At 44.0% G+C, this 18,832-nt stretch overlaps 1 protein-coding gene across 1 annotated transcript in view; it reads left to right on the top strand.

Moving 5' to 3' along the window:
• Nucleotides 1–18,832, top strand: part of GNAS (GNAS complex locus) — a 2,205,902-nt gene that overhangs the window by 891,970 nt on the left and 1,295,100 nt on the right. The window lies entirely within an intron of this gene.

Genomic DNA, 18,832 nt, shown 5'->3' with positions numbered 1-18,832 from the left:
GGTCTACGTAAAATCCTTGCAGTTTCAAAAGTCTTCGACAGTGAAAAGACACCTAAGACAAAACGCGGGGAAGGAACCCCCACGAAAAGAAAGACAGGCTCCAGCCTGGCAGAGCGAAAGCTTTGCAGAGCTATGTGATAAGGTGAAAAGGTGAATAGACAGGCTCAAGCCCGCAGAGGGAAGCCTGTGTTGAATTGTGGGAAAGTAAAGGTCAAAAGTAGAACAGTGTATTTATGACAAGGCAGAGGAAGCCTAAGGAAGTGATTGAACTACCAAAAGCTTGAAGCCCAAGCTTCAACTGTTGAATTGTACCAGGAAGCCAAAGTGTGCAAGACTGATAGAACTGTGCCATCCACCTATCCTTTTTAGGAAACTCTGAAGACCCTGTGGTGCTGAACGTGAGGAAGGTTGTTATTACTTAAGCCATTCTGACATTTCTTTTGAGACACTATTTTCCTTTTGTGTTTTGGAGAAAGAGGGCAAGGCTAGTTGTTTTTAGTATAGGTCTTTTTATTTTGACAGACTGACTTGAACCTATTTTGTTATTTGGTTAATGGTTAAGACTACTCCCATTTTAGAGTAAGGGCCAGTTACGAATTCTACCAACCCAACCAAAATACCAAATAAAGGTTTTCGAAACGTGTATCTATTGTGTCTGTGTCTACTACTTAATACCATGCCTTCCTTACAATGTGAATATAAGCAGATTCTCAAGCCTCAAAAGACACACATTGTTTACCCAGTAATTGTCTTTCTGAGGAGCTACGCTCATGTGGTACATACATGCATCATGTCAGAAAAACAAACAATCTGAGGACGTCATTGTGTGAAGGATTAGGGATAGTGTGACAGGAACGCCCTTGTCATAGCCGTCTGTTTAAATTAAAAACACAAAAGCATGTAATACAACAAGTAAAGTACTAGATGGCAGCCTATGCAAAGCATGTGATTCTAAGCAGACACAAGCTGCAGAAAGACGATTACTGGCTAAGTAATGTTTGTCATATCTCTCTCTCTCTCTCTCTCTCTCTCTCTCTATATATATATATATATATATATATATATATATATATATATATATATATATATATAAATAAATATATATATATATTTCTGAGGCTTGTGGAATCTGCTTAGATCACATGCTATGCATAGGCCGACATCTAGTGGAAGCTGCAGAGTATTACAGTTGTTGTTTTCGAAACTCAAAAAGGGACGTCGATAGGGCATGCCAGTAATACTATCCCTAGCGTGACGTACACTGTACCCATGGTCCTTCACGTGTCGAGGTCCCTCAGATTGTTTTTTTCTGCCATCATCGACGGACGCTAAATCACAGAGTTCCTATTCTGCTAACGCCATTGATTAAAACTTAATTAGAGTTAGTTACTCTTTCTATCCTTTAAATCACTGACCTTCGACTGCGGTGATAAGGACGAACGTCGTTGGACCTTGACTCAATGACATCCCCTCAGCCTTGGAAGGACGCACCAGGCCGCGGCCCAGACAGTAGGGAGGGGGGGGGGGTGGACATTTCTTAGGGCTCTAAGAGAATGCATATTCCCCTTTACCCTCTCTATTTTTGCCTAGCTGCCCTTCCATCTGAATATGGAAAACACACCATTTAAATTCTGCCTCAGTTGCAACAAGAAGTTCACCTGGATAGACAAGCACAGGGTGTGCAACCTCTGTCTTGCACGGGACCAAAATGATGGCCATTGTGGAGCTTGTCAGCTCTTCAAAACTAAAACACGAAAGGACCGAAAGTCCAAACATTGGGCCCACCACACCATACAGGCCGAAGCCGCAATGGACGTGGCGTGTGCATCCAGCGACGGCAGCATTGGCGTCTTTTCGGACGACAAAGGCGACAGGGAACTTACCGATTCTCATGTGCTAGTCCCCCAACCCCACCAGACAGGCTGGCGGCACTGTTATGGGGTCGACACCTGGCGGCAGTAGCACACATAAACCAGCCCACACTAAACGCATACCCAAGGGCCGAGATTCGACGACACACCCGCACATGGCATCAAGGGGTAGGTCCACTAGTTCCCTGTACTCTGGGTACTTGAGATCCCGATCGCCACACGACAGGCCACCAAAGTCGTGAGACGACACGGGCGCCGTGTCCAAATTATCAGCCGAGCATCGGAAGACGTGGCATCAGACCTCCCATCCGCCAAAATTCGACACTCGCATACTTTGAAATTGGCAAAAAGCACCAAGACTTCAAAAATAGCCCATCTGGTGCAGAAGCATGTCCTAGAGAATCTCCTTAAGGGGAAGACTTCCACAAAACACTCTTCAAAGAGTCAGCACTCTCATAGAGAAAGTAAAAGTACACCACACAAGGAAAAGGACACTGTTTCACAAGGGGAGGACACCTTAGCAGCTGCCTTAAAGAATAAGGCCCAGGCTATCCCAATCACACCACAAACTCCTGTAACTATTCAAAGCTCATCGCTATGGGCCTCTGAGGACATTGATAGGGTAATGAGACAAATCACATTCATGGCAATTTCTTTGAGAAAAACCTGTAGGCCATGCAAAGCTTAGAAAACACACCACCAACTAGTGGCGCTAGGTTCTCCGCACCCCTCAGCAAAGAGGCCACGTGCAGACACCCTTCTAGTTACCTCTCAGCAAGACAGAGTCCAAATTGATCTCTATTATCCAAATACAGACTCTGAGGAAATTGAAACACTAGAGGAGGTAGACCAATACTACGATGAAGATGAAGAGGATGTGTATAACTTACCTTCTCCCGTCAACCTAGACCCACAGGCGGCATATTCACCGGTGCACAACCAACTTCAGTATACTGATATGCCCATAAAGGCAGCCAAGCATTTCCACCAGATTCAGACCCAGGAGACGCAAATAGATAAGGATTTTGTAGAGGACATTTTAGGGGACAGGAAGGCTGTTACCCAATTTATACTGATTCTTCAGTCTGTTCAAAGAATAAGTCAACCTTTCCAGAGTCTCTTAGCCAAACACGGGCAGAGAAAACATGTGTTAAAAACATGTTCCTGCCCTTCGGCTACAGAACCACTGTACATCAGGGGCCAGTTAAATCCCGATTCACTAGTAGTGACTGCAACACGCAAGAGGGCAGGAACACCTCTAGCCTCATCGGAAGCACGCCCCAATAAGGAGAGCAAATAGCTTTACAATCTCGGGAGAAAAGTGGCCACCACCTCAGTGGCCTTTCAGAGTCGGATCGCCAACAATACCACTTTATTGGCAAGTTACAGCTGCCACAAGTGGGAGGAGATTGCAACCCTAATAGCCTCGGCTCCTGAACCTCTAAAGTCACAACTGTCCCTAGCAGTAGCGGAGGGATAGGCGGTGTCATACTGCCTCCTAAAAAATAACTTGAAAGCAGCAGACAATCCAGGCTGAATAATCGCTGAGGGCACACTCTTAAAACGCCATGCATGGCTTTGCCAATCTGGATTTAAACTGGAAACACAGGCAACACTCCTCAACATGCCCATCGAAACAAATGTCCTATTTGGTAAAGCGGTTGAAGACGCATGAAAATCTGCCAAAAAAGGGTATGACAATCTTAAATCATTAGGCAAGCTAACTAATAAACCACCAGGCCAAAGAGGCGGAAATTGTTTTCATCGCTTTTGAGGACAAAACTTGTAAAGAGGTACCGGATATAGCCAAAATCAAAGCTCATCTTGGGATGCCAATCAAGGGCAAGCATCTCAAGGCTTCCAAAGGGGTCAGCGTAGATCTCGCGGGCGGGGGGTGGTCCTCCACTTTCAGAGGTGGAGCAACACCTCTGAAACAATGACCACCCGCTTCAGGTGCTCTCCCATGCCTCTCCAGTAGGAGGGCGCGTAACACACTTCTCCCAGGCATGGGAGGGGATCACATCGGACAAGTGGGTGTTATCAACCGTAGGGGGCGGTTATTTTGTGAAATTACTGCAGCGACCCTTAAACCATCTCCCGAGCCAAAAACCAACCACAAAGGAGGAGCAACGCATCCTTGTAGAACAACCACAAAGGAGGAGCAACACATCCTTCTAGAAGAGGTTGTAAAGGTACTGCTCAAGGACGCCATCGAAATCGTCCCAGCAAACCAGGTAAACAACGGTATCTATTCAACTTACTTCCTTGTGCCAAAGAAATATTTAACAATGCGCCCAGTATTAGACCTGTGCCCTGCAAACACCTATGTAAAGCCACAGAAATTCTGCATGACAACGCTACAAGACGTAATCTCACTGCTAAAGCGGTGGGACTACATGGAAACCTTGGATATGAAAGATGCTTATTTTCATATTTTAATGGTCCCAGCGCACAGAAAATTCTTGCGCGTCAAGATAGCAAACCAAAACAACCAATTCAAGGTGCTACTTTTCGGAATAGCATCGGCTCCAAGGGTATTCACCAAGGTACTGGCGGTGGTGGCGGCGCACCTGCGCAGGGAGGCAATCCCAGTGTACTCCTACCTGGATGACTGGCTGATCACAGGAGTGTCACCCCAAATTTGCAGACACAATACACAAAGAACAATAAACCTTCTTTTCCAATTGGGTTTCTCAATAAATTACAACAAATCAATCCTTGTACCAAACAAGACCAAACAGTTACTAGGAGCAGTCATAAACACTGAAGAAGGGCTGGTCTTTCCATCAAAGGAACGAATCCAAAACATGCTACTGCAAATACCTCAGTATCAAGCCGGTCACCAGATAAGCGTACGCAAAGCTATGCGTTTGCTAGGCATGATGACATCTTGCATTTACCTGGTCCCACACGCACGTTTGCGCATGCACTCGATGCAGGAGTGGTTGGCAAAACAGTGGTCTCAGGCAAGCGGTCAGGGATATGATCTAGTGGTCGTTTCACCAACAATGGTACAAGCCCTTCGCTGGTGGACAAAGGAGAATCTGTTGAAGGGGAAACTCTTCCACGATCTGGCAGTGCAAGCAATAGTTACAACAGACGCATCACTCTCTGGGTGGGGGCACATCACCTTCATCTCACAGCACATGGTCTGTGGACTCACATCACGGCACAGAACCATATTAAACTGCTGGAACTTATAGTGGTATTCAAAGCGCTTCAAGTATTCGAAGGACAGCTGACAAATAAGTCAATACAGATCCTAACCGTCAGCACCACTGCAATGTTCTACATCAACAATCAGGGGGGCACACATTCTCCAAATGTGTCCAGACTAGCACAGAAAATATGGAAATGGGCACTCAGACGGGGATGTTCCTAACTTCACAACATGTTCCAGGGGAACTCAACACACTAGCAGACTCGCTAAGCATAGATCCCATTCCAGAAGAACACGAATAGCGACTCGACACAATCATCGTAGATCACATCTTCTCACAGTGGGGTTACCCCACGCTAGACTTGTTAGCTACAAGAGAAAACAAACAATGCCCAGACTTCGCATCCAGGTTTGCCCAACCAGACTCCCAGGGGAAGGCCCAATGGATGAATTGGTCGGGGCAATTTGCTTACGCTTTTCCCCAACTCCTCTAATGAACAGGGTGATGAACAAGATTCACATAGAACAAATGACGCTCATCCTAGTTGCTCCTATGTGGGCAAGACAACCATGGTATCCACATCTGCGCCAACTGGCGATGTGCGATCCAATCAAATTCCCGTGCCAAACCAATTTGCGGACCCAGCACGGGGGAATAACATTACACCCTCAACCTCACTCAATGAACTTGGCAGCGTGGCTCCTGAGGTCATAGAGTTTGGACATCTTAATCTACCACAAAGGGTTATGGATATCCTCAAGGAGGCACGTAAACCAAACACCACTCACTGTTATTTGGACAAGTGGAAGCAATTTGTTATTTGGTGCGAGTCTAAACAAATAAACTCCATAGAATGTACTCCAACCCACATTCTTCAGTATATGCTCCACTTACTGGACTCAGGGGTAGTATTTAACTCTATAAAGGTTCACCTGGCGGCTTTATCAGCTTACACCACCTCTCATAAGAAAGTATCTTGGTGGAAGGTTTGTGTCATTAAGGCATTTATAGAGGGAGTAAAGAGACTCCACCCTCCTATTTCAAATCCACCACCAGGCTGGGATCTCAATGTAGTACTTGCAAAGCTCAAGGGTCCTCCTTTTGAGCCTATGCATAAGTCAAGTCTTAAACACCTCACATATAAGACTGCCTTCTTAATGGCTATTACATCCATAAGAAGAGTTAGTGTGGGAAACCATGTTATGCTTTTGCATAAAAGTGTTCAGGAAATATGTCAGGATATTCAAGCCATTGGTTTCCCGTCCCCACGTTTTCAGCATGGGACAAGGCTGCACACTCAAGCTTAGCACACTCTCTGGCTTCTCTAGCACGAGGATGCAGTTCAAAACTTCAACACCAGGGCCTTCTGTGCCAAAGTCTCTTTGCCATTCAAAGTCTCTTATTTTAGAGTGCCTGATGCAACACGACAAACATTAAAGTTCCTTTCTTCTTAGGATTTCACATATGCGACTTCTCAGGTGATTTACTATTCACCCCTGGTCCCCCTCTGCTGGGCTCAGACCCACTTTGACACAGAATCTTCAATTTGTCTCCCACCGCTGGGCTCGGACAAAATTTCTCTACTTCATCAAAATCGAAGACTTTGCACTGTGCGCAGGAGTTTGTTTGACCCGTCGCAGGACTACTTCGATTCACAATTACTTGTTCTCTTCTTGATATAACCTTTTTCTCAGTTCAACTTTTGCCACTTCTCAGCTGGATACCTTACAGAGACCTTCGATTGAGCACCCATGCGGCGCCGGACCACTCTGTCAAAGGTATTGTATCTTGCTTTTAAAGTTCAATCACTCATCAGCAGTTCAACTTGTGTCTCTTATCACATGCATTTTAACAATGTACGTTCCAGCACTCGCCATACAATGTTGCTGATTCCAACCTTGGTTTCAACACAGACCAGACTTGTATCGGTCTCCACAACTCACCGACTGTGTTGAATTCACTGACGCTGCTTTGTTCTTGGAGCCAAGGACGGTACCATGGCAGCTGGTAATTCTCCCCGCCTTGATTATTGACGCAGAAAGTCCCCAAGTTTCTCCGACACATAATGCAGGATTCTTCAGCCTGGTTTCCTGGTGTTTCGCTTTCTAGTCTCGAGGTCTCTGGAAAGTAATGGTTCATTGTCGAAAAAAGGTCAAGGGAACTTCCCTCCTTGCGATCCCCTTCTGTTTCCCGTCTTTCCTCTCTCGTTCAGCTGCTGACTCAAAAATGCTGTTTGCTCGTGTGGTTTGCCTCGCTCAGAGTGTGCTCTTGCGCTCTGCCTTGTATCCATGTGAGGAAGCTAAACGGAAGTCAAGTGTGTGTGATGGTCAGTAATTGTCTGACCTCGCCTGACCATTGTATTGGGACACGTCAGGAATACTGCTCGGGTGTTAGCCTGTTTTCTCTCATAGCGGGCTGTCCATGAGAAAGTGTTCATGTCATAAAAGGGGGAGGGGGCAAAGTTCCTAAATATCCTACCTGGTAGGATGGGGTAAAGGTGTTACAGTGGAGGGAATACCGCATCTCACCATCTGGTATCCCACTCCCCAAAGTCCCCTCACCCATGTGATCCTCCCGCACTGGTCCACCCCCAGGAACTGGATCGAAAAGTGATGGCTGTGCCCTGGCCACCTGGATGACAGATCCCCTGGGACTAGTGGGCGCGACACCTTTTGGTTTCTCACTGCTCCCCTGGTTGTGGTGCAATTATCAGACTGCACGGTCCACCAATTTCAGGTTGCGCAACCAAGTTCCTTATCCTTAATAGAGTTCTCTTTTCCTTTTACTGGTGGCCACCCCAATGCTTTTCCAACACTCCCAGCTTATTCTGGGGTCTCTGCGGCCAGGCTGGATGAAACTGCCGCCTGGTGGTCACCCCGATGCTTATTCTGGGGTCTCCGCGGCCAGCCTGGATCAATCTCCCATCTGGTGGCCACCCCTATGCTTTTCCAACACTCCATGCTTATTCTGGGGTCTCTATGGCCAGCCTGAATCAATCTCACGCCTGGTGGCCAACCTCATGCTTTTCCAGCACACTTTGTTTGTTGTGAACACTTTCCTATCAGTATTGGGGATTTTGCTCCCACTTCATTTCTCGCACAGCTCCCCCTTTTTAGGATCACTATTTCGCTCACTTTTTGTGTCCGCGCTCAGCTCCCCTCATTGCACCTCCTTTCTTTACACAGTGTCATTCGAGAACGTGTAATCATACACGCGACCACTCTGCCACTAGGCATCCTTGTAATTCCATTTGTCAATTTCACCCAACGTGTCTCCAAACTTCCGCGTTCGGGCAGCAATGTTGTATCTTGCTCGCTTGTAGGAAGGGATCAGCGCACCTCCCAGGTCCCTTCTTTGGACTTCTCTTCTTTTCTGGAAACATGGGTGATTAGCCACACTTTTCCCGGATGCTTACTCACAGAGACCCTCAGTGTCTCTGAGTCCCTGTTTCTTCCAGGTGGTCCTGGGTAGCCACGACTCCTCAGCTCTCCTCTCAACTCAGTCTCTTTGCTGATTGCTAGTGTTCCTTTTATACTCTCCTGAAGACTTGATAGGCTACAGGTGGGCATGGTTGAGTTCAATTGCCTGACCCTGCCTGGCCTTGTTAGTGGGACATGGTCTAAGTGTTGTACTTGAGTAGTTTGTCCCATAAATGCTCTCATACAACACAGTCAAACACTGACAACATATCCAGCGAAGCCATACAATTATTGCCGCCCTGATTGTGTTTTATATTATACAACAATTGGTTGAGGATAGAGGCTTTGAGGGACGTTCCCACGTTTTTCTGAAAACCCACCTGAAAGGAAGATGGAATGTCACATTGACTCAAGAAGGTGTTTAGGGCTCTCAGCAGCAAGGTAGCAAAAACCTTGCTTACCTAGTCCGTCAATGCAATATGCCTATAATTGCCCAGGTCATTTGGGTCTCCCTTTCTATAAATAGGAATAATGATATGACAGGAGGATAGAACTATGTGTTGCACAGATATGCTCAAAAATTGGGTTTAAAAAGTGGGCACAGGCAGAAGGGTCTTTTTTTAGTAAAAAAGGGAGGAAGACCGCCAGGGGTCCTAGACAGTTTAAGTTTGTTTTTAGCCCAAACTATATCCTTCATTTCCCAAGACAAAGACCATAGATGATACGGCCCCCAAAAGGGGCGAAGGAGTTCATGAACTTTACAGGAGTAGCACCTTTCTTGGAAAATAAGGATACCCAGGTAACTTCCTGGATGGCATCACCCATAGAGGAACTGCTAGCATCCGCTTTGTTGTTAATACGGGCCCAGAATTGTCTAGAATTTGATTTGAGAAGAATCCTCAGCATGGTCTGATTGTCTCTCAAATACAGATCATGCTTTAGGGATGTCACAAAGTTTCGGTGCCACTGACAAGCGCGCTTAATTTGATTTAGATACTTTAACGGTAAGAAAGATCCTTACCGTTAAGTAGCCTAATGTCTTTCTGCTATTGCCCCTTCGAGACCTTGATTCTAGGATCAAAGTAGTGGGATAAATGTTTTTGGTAGAGGCCTCAACCTCAAAGGATACCCTTTTGATACATTCAATAATATGTGTGTCAATGGATTTAAAACCTACTCGAAAAAAATACCCATCCATAGCCAGCAACTCTTTCACCTCTACCATGTCGCCCTGAAATAGAAGCTTAATTAGCTTTGTTATACAAGCTTCCGTCCAAGCGACAATCTAAGCCTCTCCTGTCCGGTCTCATCGGAAACAACATAGGGCAAACTTCATGAATAATAGTTGGTAATTTCAGAATGAAGTTAATCATCAAATGATCCCATGATCATGCATACCTTGCATACCATGAAATACCATGAAAAGTCAAGTTACTACACATGGGTTTCAGAATGGAAGGTACTAAGAAATAGTCAATCCAAGAAGCAGAGGGGCGCCGATGCAAAGTATAAATATGGCCAGTAGAGGATGGAGAGGTATCTATATGTTGCAAGTCCCAATCAGACAAAAAGGACTCCCAAGCAAGACCCCACGTAAGGTTATTAGGAAGCCTCGGAATGCAAGAAAGGTGGTTATAACCCTGATCATCAGCATAATTGGCATTAAAGTCCTCCCCTACAATCATTTCATGCCGATGGCCCTCCCGCAACCATGATTCAAAGATCTGTAGCAAAGTAGATTGAAAAGCATTGATGGGATGTTTGACCGGGTTCCAATATATGTTGACTAATAGAAATGTCCCCACTACATCCAGCAGACTGGCATGTACCTCCAACATGCCCTCACATGCAAACCACAAGGTAGAGGTGATCTTTAAATTAATATCAGTCGCAATGACTAAACCACCACAGGTTCGCACCACTAACTCTTTAGGTTAATACTCTCCATGTGCATAGTTTCCTCAATAAATAGAATGTTGCAATTTCGTAAATACAATGAACCATTCCACATATGCCAAAGGTTTGTCCAGCCACATGCATTCCAGGATAGAACCTTAACACCATGAAGATTAGGGTTGATTAAGTCCTCGAGTTAGAGAGGCACAGGTTTTGATAGCAGACTCCACCCAGGAGCAATCTAGAATCTCTTTAAGCCTAGAGGTGAAGGGTACCTCAAGTTGTGTGGTGGATAATGAGCACATGGCCTTACTGACCAAGGTTACAGACGATTCTAATACATCCTCACTGGGACCCAAAAACAACTTTACTGTGTCCGTAGTATTGAGTTCAGTCAGACCATATCCCAAACAGTGTAAGATAGACCTCTGTCCCCAGACCATATTTGCTACAATATCTGAATAAAAATAAGAGACAATGTGATTGTTATTGGCCAAAGGAATGAAAGTAAATTAAATGTCCGCAGAATGTAATGGTCTTAAAGGGGGGATCAGAGTAAATATGTTGAACAACTTGACCCTATTCAGCCGTATGGAGCCATGCTTCAGTGTATCAACCTCCCACCCTATGATCTTAGAAGAACAAGTGGTAGTAAAATCAATCAATACTGGCTGTTCAGTAATGGTACCCATCTGATTTGTCCGTGAGGAGGGTATCGGCAAATATAAACCACCTGAACCAGGGATAGATGACAGATGACTCAGAGGTAACTCCGTTCATAGCAACAGAGACCGCAGCCGTAGGAGGCTACAGGACCACTGGAACAGATTGAGCAGTAGAAGCCAGTGTTGAAATCAACATGTCCGATGCTTTGGAGGTAGAATAAATGGTAGGACCAGACAATGTAGTATTCAGTGCCCAAAAAAGTGATTTTGGAATTTTGACCTCTAACCACATCTTCAATAGACTAACAAGGCAAAGAAGAGGTTTGACCCAGAGGAATCTCTGAGGTCATATTAGACTGTAAATTCCTGTTAGAATGATCATAGTTAGGTGGGTCAGTACTCATCTCTTTGCGCCATGCAATGGGACTTGTAGACTGGTCAACCGCTGCAGATACTGAAAGGACTGCAATAGCCTGCACACATTGCTTTTGTTTTTTAGAACCCTGCTCCTGTGTCTGTGATAGATAGAGATTGTCCTCATCAGGGACTTGATGGTCATTAGGTTGGGAATTAAGATCAATAATGGTATTAATGGCTGACAATTTTCTCGCATGTTTTTTGGAAGCATTACCAGATCTATATTTTGGTGCTGGCTGTTTTTTGACTTTTTCACCCTCTAGTTTTTCCTTTTTTTTCATATTCATATAATTTATAAAAAGAGGAGAGGGGGATCTTGTAAATGAACTGAAGAAGAACCTTCATTCATAACACTGTCCTCTCTGACTCTCATCGGATCAGGGGGGGAAATCTGAGAGAGCTGGGAGCGTGATTAGACTTGTAATACAGTTCACTAAAGGAGAAGGTGAGTTCGGAGGCGATATACTTTCTGTAATAGTTTCAATGATACATCCTTCCACACCAACTGGGCGCCTCGACACAGTCTCACTCTGCCTCATATCAGGCACCACTGGCTGTGTGGCAACAGGGAGTTTGGATCTAGGCCCACAGTCTGCCTGCAAAAAAGCCCCCTTATTTATCCCTCGACAAAAGTCAACTTTGCGTTCATCATGTTCAAAATAGCTGTGTTGGACCTAAACATACTCGAGACAAGTTCTTGGTGATCGTAGAGGGCAGTTAATTCCTTGTTGACATCTGTCAAAAATTTCCCCCAGACTTGTCCTTCGAGGACCCCGTGTGATTCTGCCAGGGGAGGTTTGCTCCAGAATTCCTCCACAGTAGATGATAAACCTGAAGATTGAAGGACACCATGCACAGATTTCCGACTGTCCTTCTGTTATTGGAGAAACCCCTTTTTCGCGAGAAGTCGAGTTTGGATATTTTGACACAGTACTGCCACTTGCACAGGCCGCAGTGGGCAGCCCCCTCACTGATGGCTTGTGTAGGAGCAGTGGACCAAGGTTTTTTGACAGAGCAGTACTGAGCGTCTCCCCGTCTTCTAGGCCCATTTAATGCCCCCCTAATGATATTTGTGATGTCATCTTTGATGTCCTGGGTGTTAGTCTTAGCAGTGCACAGTGGTGGCGTGAGTTATGGTTGCTTAGCTTACCATAACTGGCGAATTTCAAGGGTTTTTCGATTTTAGTTGTAACCATAACGTCATTTTAACAACGTTTTTTTGCTGAATTTCATAGGTTTTTATAAGTGCAACTTAACCATAACGTCCCTTTAACAACGTTTTTTCATTGAATTTCATAGGTTTTTATTAGTCCAACTTAACCATAACGTCCCTTTAACAAAGTTTTTCAGTGAATTTCATAGGTTTTTATTAGTGCAACTTAACCATAACGTCCCCTTAACCAAGTTTTTTCATTGAATTTCATAGGTTTTTATTAGTGCAACTTAAACATAACGTCCCGTCCCTTTAATAAAGTTTTTCATTGAATTTCATAGGTTTTTATTAGTGCAACTTAACCATAACGTCCCTTTAACAAAGTTTTTTCATTGAATTTCATAGGTTTTTATTAGTCCAACTTAACCATAACGTCCCTTTAAACCATAACGTCCCTTTAACAAAGTTTTTTCATTGAATTTCATAGGTTTTTATGAGTCCAATTTAACCATAACGTCCCTTTAACAACGTTTTTTCAGTGAATTTCATGGGTTTTTACCAATGCATGCTATTTTCCTACAACTTACTAATATCATACTTACCAAATATAACAATATTTGTGTCCAATTTACAAAGTGCACCTTAAAACTCTGCCATTTCCAACCTTCTAGAATCATTTTTAACACTTCTATACACTTTTTGCAACTATTTCAACTAGTTTTGCATCTGTAGATGTCTACAAACATCTGACTTCATTGCGGACCTTCCGGACAGTGCCACATGACCATATGCTGGCGCGCAGCATTATGACGTGTCCGAGAACCCGTCCACACTTCACAATAAGATCCATCCTTCGCGGACAGTTCGGAACTGCATTTTCTACTGATCTAGGAACTTTCAAGTTCAAAATTTCCCTTGCACACCTCCTACATCTTTTCATGCTCATTATCCATTACCAATCTAGTACACAGTACATACTTGGAAGAATTTTATCAAAACTGCTATTTATCTTAAAAATGGCATCAGTTATTGCCATCCCTCCTCCCCAATAGCCACCACCACCACCAGCTGGAGGACCTTCACAATAAAAAAAGCGCAGTACTTTCAAAGACAATGAAGAGGACCAAGACGATGAGGTAGACGAAGTGCCTACTTCTAGCACCAAGATCGAATCATGGGTGTGCCAGTTCTTTGCTACTGTTGGGAGTATAAAAGGCTAAAGCTACCAAAGTGAAATGCACTGAGTGCAATTTTGTACTCATTCGCAGACTACCTAGACAGTACTCCTACGGGACCACCTCCATGCGCCGCTACACCAAATCCAATGACCGCAATGCTCTCAGAAAGGTTGTTCCTTTCTCAGCAAGTAGTAAGCTGTCTTCCTCCACCTCATCTTCTTTAACAAATACTGTAACCACACAGCCTGATGTCTGTGGGCATTGGTGTGAAATAAATAAATAAATAAGAAGGGCTATGGACCATTATCGTCCACTGCAGCCCCTGAAATGGGGGATAAAGTCCATTAGCACCCCTGGTTCCCAAATCAGGAACCCAGGGTGCTAAAACATAGATTGTTCTTCCTATAGCAGGACGCCTGCGGTGTCCCGCTGTAAGGAGGAAAGAAAATCCTTTTCCAAGACAGCCAACATGGAAAGAGAAGGCGGGGCTCCGTACACAGCCCCTCTTCCCTTGCCATGGCAGCCTGCAAAACCCTGTGAACATATTACCACAAGCACTTTTTTCCCCTTTCAAACCTATCCTACCTTCAAATAACTTTACCACATAGCCGGTCCCAGGTAGACATAGCCACTTTAACACAATTTTTCATCCCTAGCGGTCATGGCCAGTAACTAGATTGTCCGCGTCATGACCTTATGCCATGACCCAGACAATCTGGCTACTGCCCACGGCCACAGGCTATAAGGTATATGACTATTTTTTGTACCTACATTATTACACTTGCCAAAAAATAAAACAAGGTCACATTTGCAAAACCATGCTTTAATGTCCTTGCCAATGCTCCTCACGAGTTTGCTCGAAATCCGCCCATGTTTTATTTTTTTTAAAGTTTCAAAAAGTATGTACATATAATAGTCATATAAATTAGCCCCCACTTGACAACATCCATTTAGTCTTTACACAAACATTGAAGGTTGGGTCTATAATCTTTCTCAAAACCTTTGTCCACATTCGTCAAATAGCAACACAGTTATAAGCCATCTAAAAATGTTGAGACCCCGCTCTAATTTCGCCTCCTCCTGAGAAAATCCCATCAAACTTTAGAAAATCATTTATATCTAGATCCAAAATTGTTTTCCCAAATGCTGTGCAGATTCGTCAAATAACACCACATTTATATGCCTTTACAATATTTTGGAACCCCCCTGTAATTTCGCCCCTTCTTGACAGAACCCCACAAAATTTTGCAAAACCATTCAGGATTAGTCCTCGAATAAAATTGCAAAATTACATGCAGTTTCACTGAGTGGCGCAAATGTTATAAGCCATCCAAAAACCGCTTTTCCCCAACCCTGTAATGCAGAAATAGGTACAGATATCGTAGGACATCTGAAGTGTCCGCAAACACCACAGGACTGTCCCAGGACATCTGGAGTGTTTGGGGACTTTTGGGGGGTGAAGAAACCCATTTCTTGTCTTCTTATGGCCATATCCAATCCAATCCTCATCCCCCAACATCCCCAGAGATTGTTTGTTGAGTTTGACAAGTGAAATGCCGCTTTTTTTCAATGTTTTCACTACGCTGTCCGTGGACCCCAAAAAAGTCTGCGAATCCAAGATGGCGGGTGTTTCAGGAAAACACGCATTTCACGTTTTTCTACCAGCCAATCAGCTAGCACATCCCGATGTCCGCGGACCACGCAAAAGTCAGCGAATTTGCTGCCCAATCAGAGGCCAGTCCGTGGACAGAACAGCCAATCAAAGGCCAGTCCGTTGACCGAACAGGGAAGTGAGTCCGCGGAGCAGACATAGAGATCACTAATTTCTTTGCCTTACGTTTTGGTTGTTTAAAAAAAAAACTACTGGACGGATCTACACCAAATTAACAAAAGCACGCTTTCGGGACCAAGCTGCCGCTCCTGCCACAAATTTGGTGGAAATCCGTCCAGCGGTTTGGGCTGTAGGCGTGAGCAAAGTTTTTTTCCCATTATGTCTATGGGAAAAAAAGTAATTTTGGGACCCCCCCTATAACTTTGCCGCTCCTTGACCAAACCTCACCAAATTTTGCCAAATAATTCAGAGTGGGCCATATACTTTTTTTGTTTTGCACAGTTTGGTGAGGATTCGTCCCGGGGCAGTGAAGTTATAAGCCACCCAAAAAGTGCTCGTCCTCTTGGTTTAGCAACTTAACCATAACTACATGGCCGCTACCGCAGGAGTATCCATAGATTCAAAACACGTTCTTCGAGCACAAATGCCTCGAAATCGAAATAGTTCATTTACATTTTTGTGATTTTTGAATACACTTAGTCCATAAGTGGAATTCAGACGCACTACAAAAATTTAAATAATCTCGAGATATTGAATTTGAGATTGAGAAAATGTATCGATATTTCAGCTGTGTGCATTAGTAGAGGCAGATACACAAATACGTGTATCAAATACAGATTCCAAATGTGTATTCCAGCTATGTATTCAAATATGGATTCCAAATGTAGATTCTGAATGTATGTAACATTTGCCCCCCACCCCATGAAATTATACCAAATCTGACCAGATTGTAAAACACGTAAAAATGATGTGAAATTCAATGAAGGTTTTCATATAGACAAAGAAAGTTTAAAAAGTACTTTTTTGCATTTGCATTTCCGTAGACCTAAAACATATGTGGTTTGTAGAGGTGAAGTTACACAAAACACAAATTAATGTAGATTCTGAATGTGGATTCCAGATGTGGATTACACATGCCCACACATATATATACAGTAGTGGCTAAGTAATAGAAACACACTTAGGAATGCGCACACACACACACCCGCCCACAACATAAATTAAAGCACATGAATCTAGATTATGAACGTGGATTACATCCAGAAGGAACTTACTGACATATACAACCCTGCCTACAACTATAAACCTTACCCCCTCTCTGATCATCTGGAACCCGCAATGTCACTCACGCGCCTGCATACATTAACTTGATCCCCTCTGTCAATAGCTGAATCTAGCATCTGCACCATGGATGAATGAAGATTCCTTCTGGGAATCGCACCACGGCACTCCCTTCATGCCAACATCCGCATTCCGAATCCTCGTCACAGCATGCACACATTGCCTAACATTGGAAAGACATTCATTCAGACTCAGACAAACGCGCACACAAAGACGCACACACACCCACACAGAAACACACATCACATCCAGCATTGGCAAACACAGGCTCACACAAAAAAAGAAGCAATCACTTTAATTTAAAAAAAAATATGTAATGGTCACAAAGGTTGGAAATGGAAACATTAAAGTTATAAATCACACAAGCAACTCTCCCAAAAAAATAAAGTCTTCAAACATTGGAAATACCTGGGTAAAGGTTGCCAATAGGTTTATGTGTGTGTTTGCAAATATAAATAAAATGGGCAACCTCTTGGTGCTTCTTATATTTGTCTATTTTATTTAATTGTCAAAAGTTTTCTTACAAAACGTATACAATGTTCTTACGAATATATATGTATATACAGCTCAGTTTTCTTACAAACTGTATACAAATGTCTTGCAAATCGTAACAAATGTATCTATTTCATTTCATTGTCAAATGTTTTGTATTCGTTTTCTTACTGTGTTAAGTGTTGCTCTGAAGCAAGATGATATCGTACTTAGTCTAACAAAGTAATTTATTTGCAAGCTCTCGCCATCTGCAGATTACTTCATCCGGCATAGAAAGAAGGACAACCAAAAAGGTCACTCTTCCTAAACCTGTTGAAGTCATCTGAAGATTACAAAGGCTTGCAAATAAATGACTTTGTTGGCCTAACTAAAGTATCATCTTGTGTTCTTTTTTTGGAACAACACTATATATATACATATGTATATATATAGTGTGTGTGTGTGTGTGTCCAGAGGGCAAGCAGGGCTCACGGGTGTCAGGAGGTTAACTGGGGTCCACCAAAAAGCTGAACACAAATTTTAAGCTTTCTGCGGGTTCAACTCAAGTCTTAAATGGTCGCTCTCTGAACAGTTTGACAGTATCAAGGGTTCCCGATAAGGTTCAAAATGGTTGGGGAACACCCCCATCATTTCCAAGATATGATCCAAAAAAACGCTTCTTTGCCAATAGATGTTGCTGGAACACCACCACCAGCAGTACTTTGTAGCAGAGTTTCTCCCCGATTCTAAGTCCACAGTTTAAGGGGTTCCTGCACCATTCTTTGATGATTCTCCCTGGGTTTTCTCCTGGTTTGGTTGTTGGTATAGGATTTAATGCGTTTCTGCACCCTTCCTTCCTTCTTTTTTTTTGGATGTAATCAGGGTCTCAGTTATTTTCCTCACTTAGGGTCCTGACTCCTGCTCTAGCCTTCACCTCACTGCTTATGCTCTTATGCAGCTTCTGATGTTTGCCGCCTTCCACCACCTCTTAACCCTCTCCTCCAACCACACTCTGATTCTTTAGTCTGTCCACCTCCTGAGGTTCACCTTCTTCCACCACCTCTTGACCCTCTCCTCCAACCACACTCTGATTCTTTAGTCTGTCCACCTCCTGAGGTTCACCTTCTTCCACCACCTCTTGACCCTCTCCTCCAACCACACTCTGATTCTTTAGTCTGTCCACCTCCTGAGGTTCACCTTCTTCCACCACCTCTCGTTTCTCTTTTCCGTTTAGGCTCCAACCTCTATAAATGTTACCTCCCATCTCGTCCAAACCATTTCCTCTCTCTCCAACCTCCCCCAAACTCCTCTCTTTCTCTGCACCCTTCTTTCCTCGCCAAACTGCACGGAAGTGACTATCACGTTACTTTGTTCAGCAGACTTGCAGAGCAAGGCTTGCTGAAAGGTACAACCTGATTTCGGGGGCCTGTACATGCTTGCGTTGGGGTCCACATAGCTACCTACAGCCTGTCCCATGGGGGTCAGTGTGCATTTGCTCTGTGAGCCATGTGTCAATTTTCAGACTGCTTCATATGTCATGAACGGGGTCTTAGCAACACTGTGGGAGGTAAATGGGGGATATCCTTAATGCTTCCTTTGGCTCACAGGGCCTTGCTCTCAAAGGGGCAGTGTCAACCATTGTATCAGC

Source organism: Ambystoma mexicanum, chromosome 3p, assembly GCF_040938575.1.
Source record: "Ambystoma mexicanum isolate Mex_15411 chromosome 3p, UKY_AmexF1_1, whole genome shotgun sequence".
Lineage (NCBI taxonomy): Eukaryota > Metazoa > Chordata > Amphibia > Caudata > Ambystomatidae > Ambystoma > Ambystoma mexicanum.
Note: the sequence above shows the minus strand (reverse complement) of the source record. Positions and strands in the feature narration are given on the sequence as shown.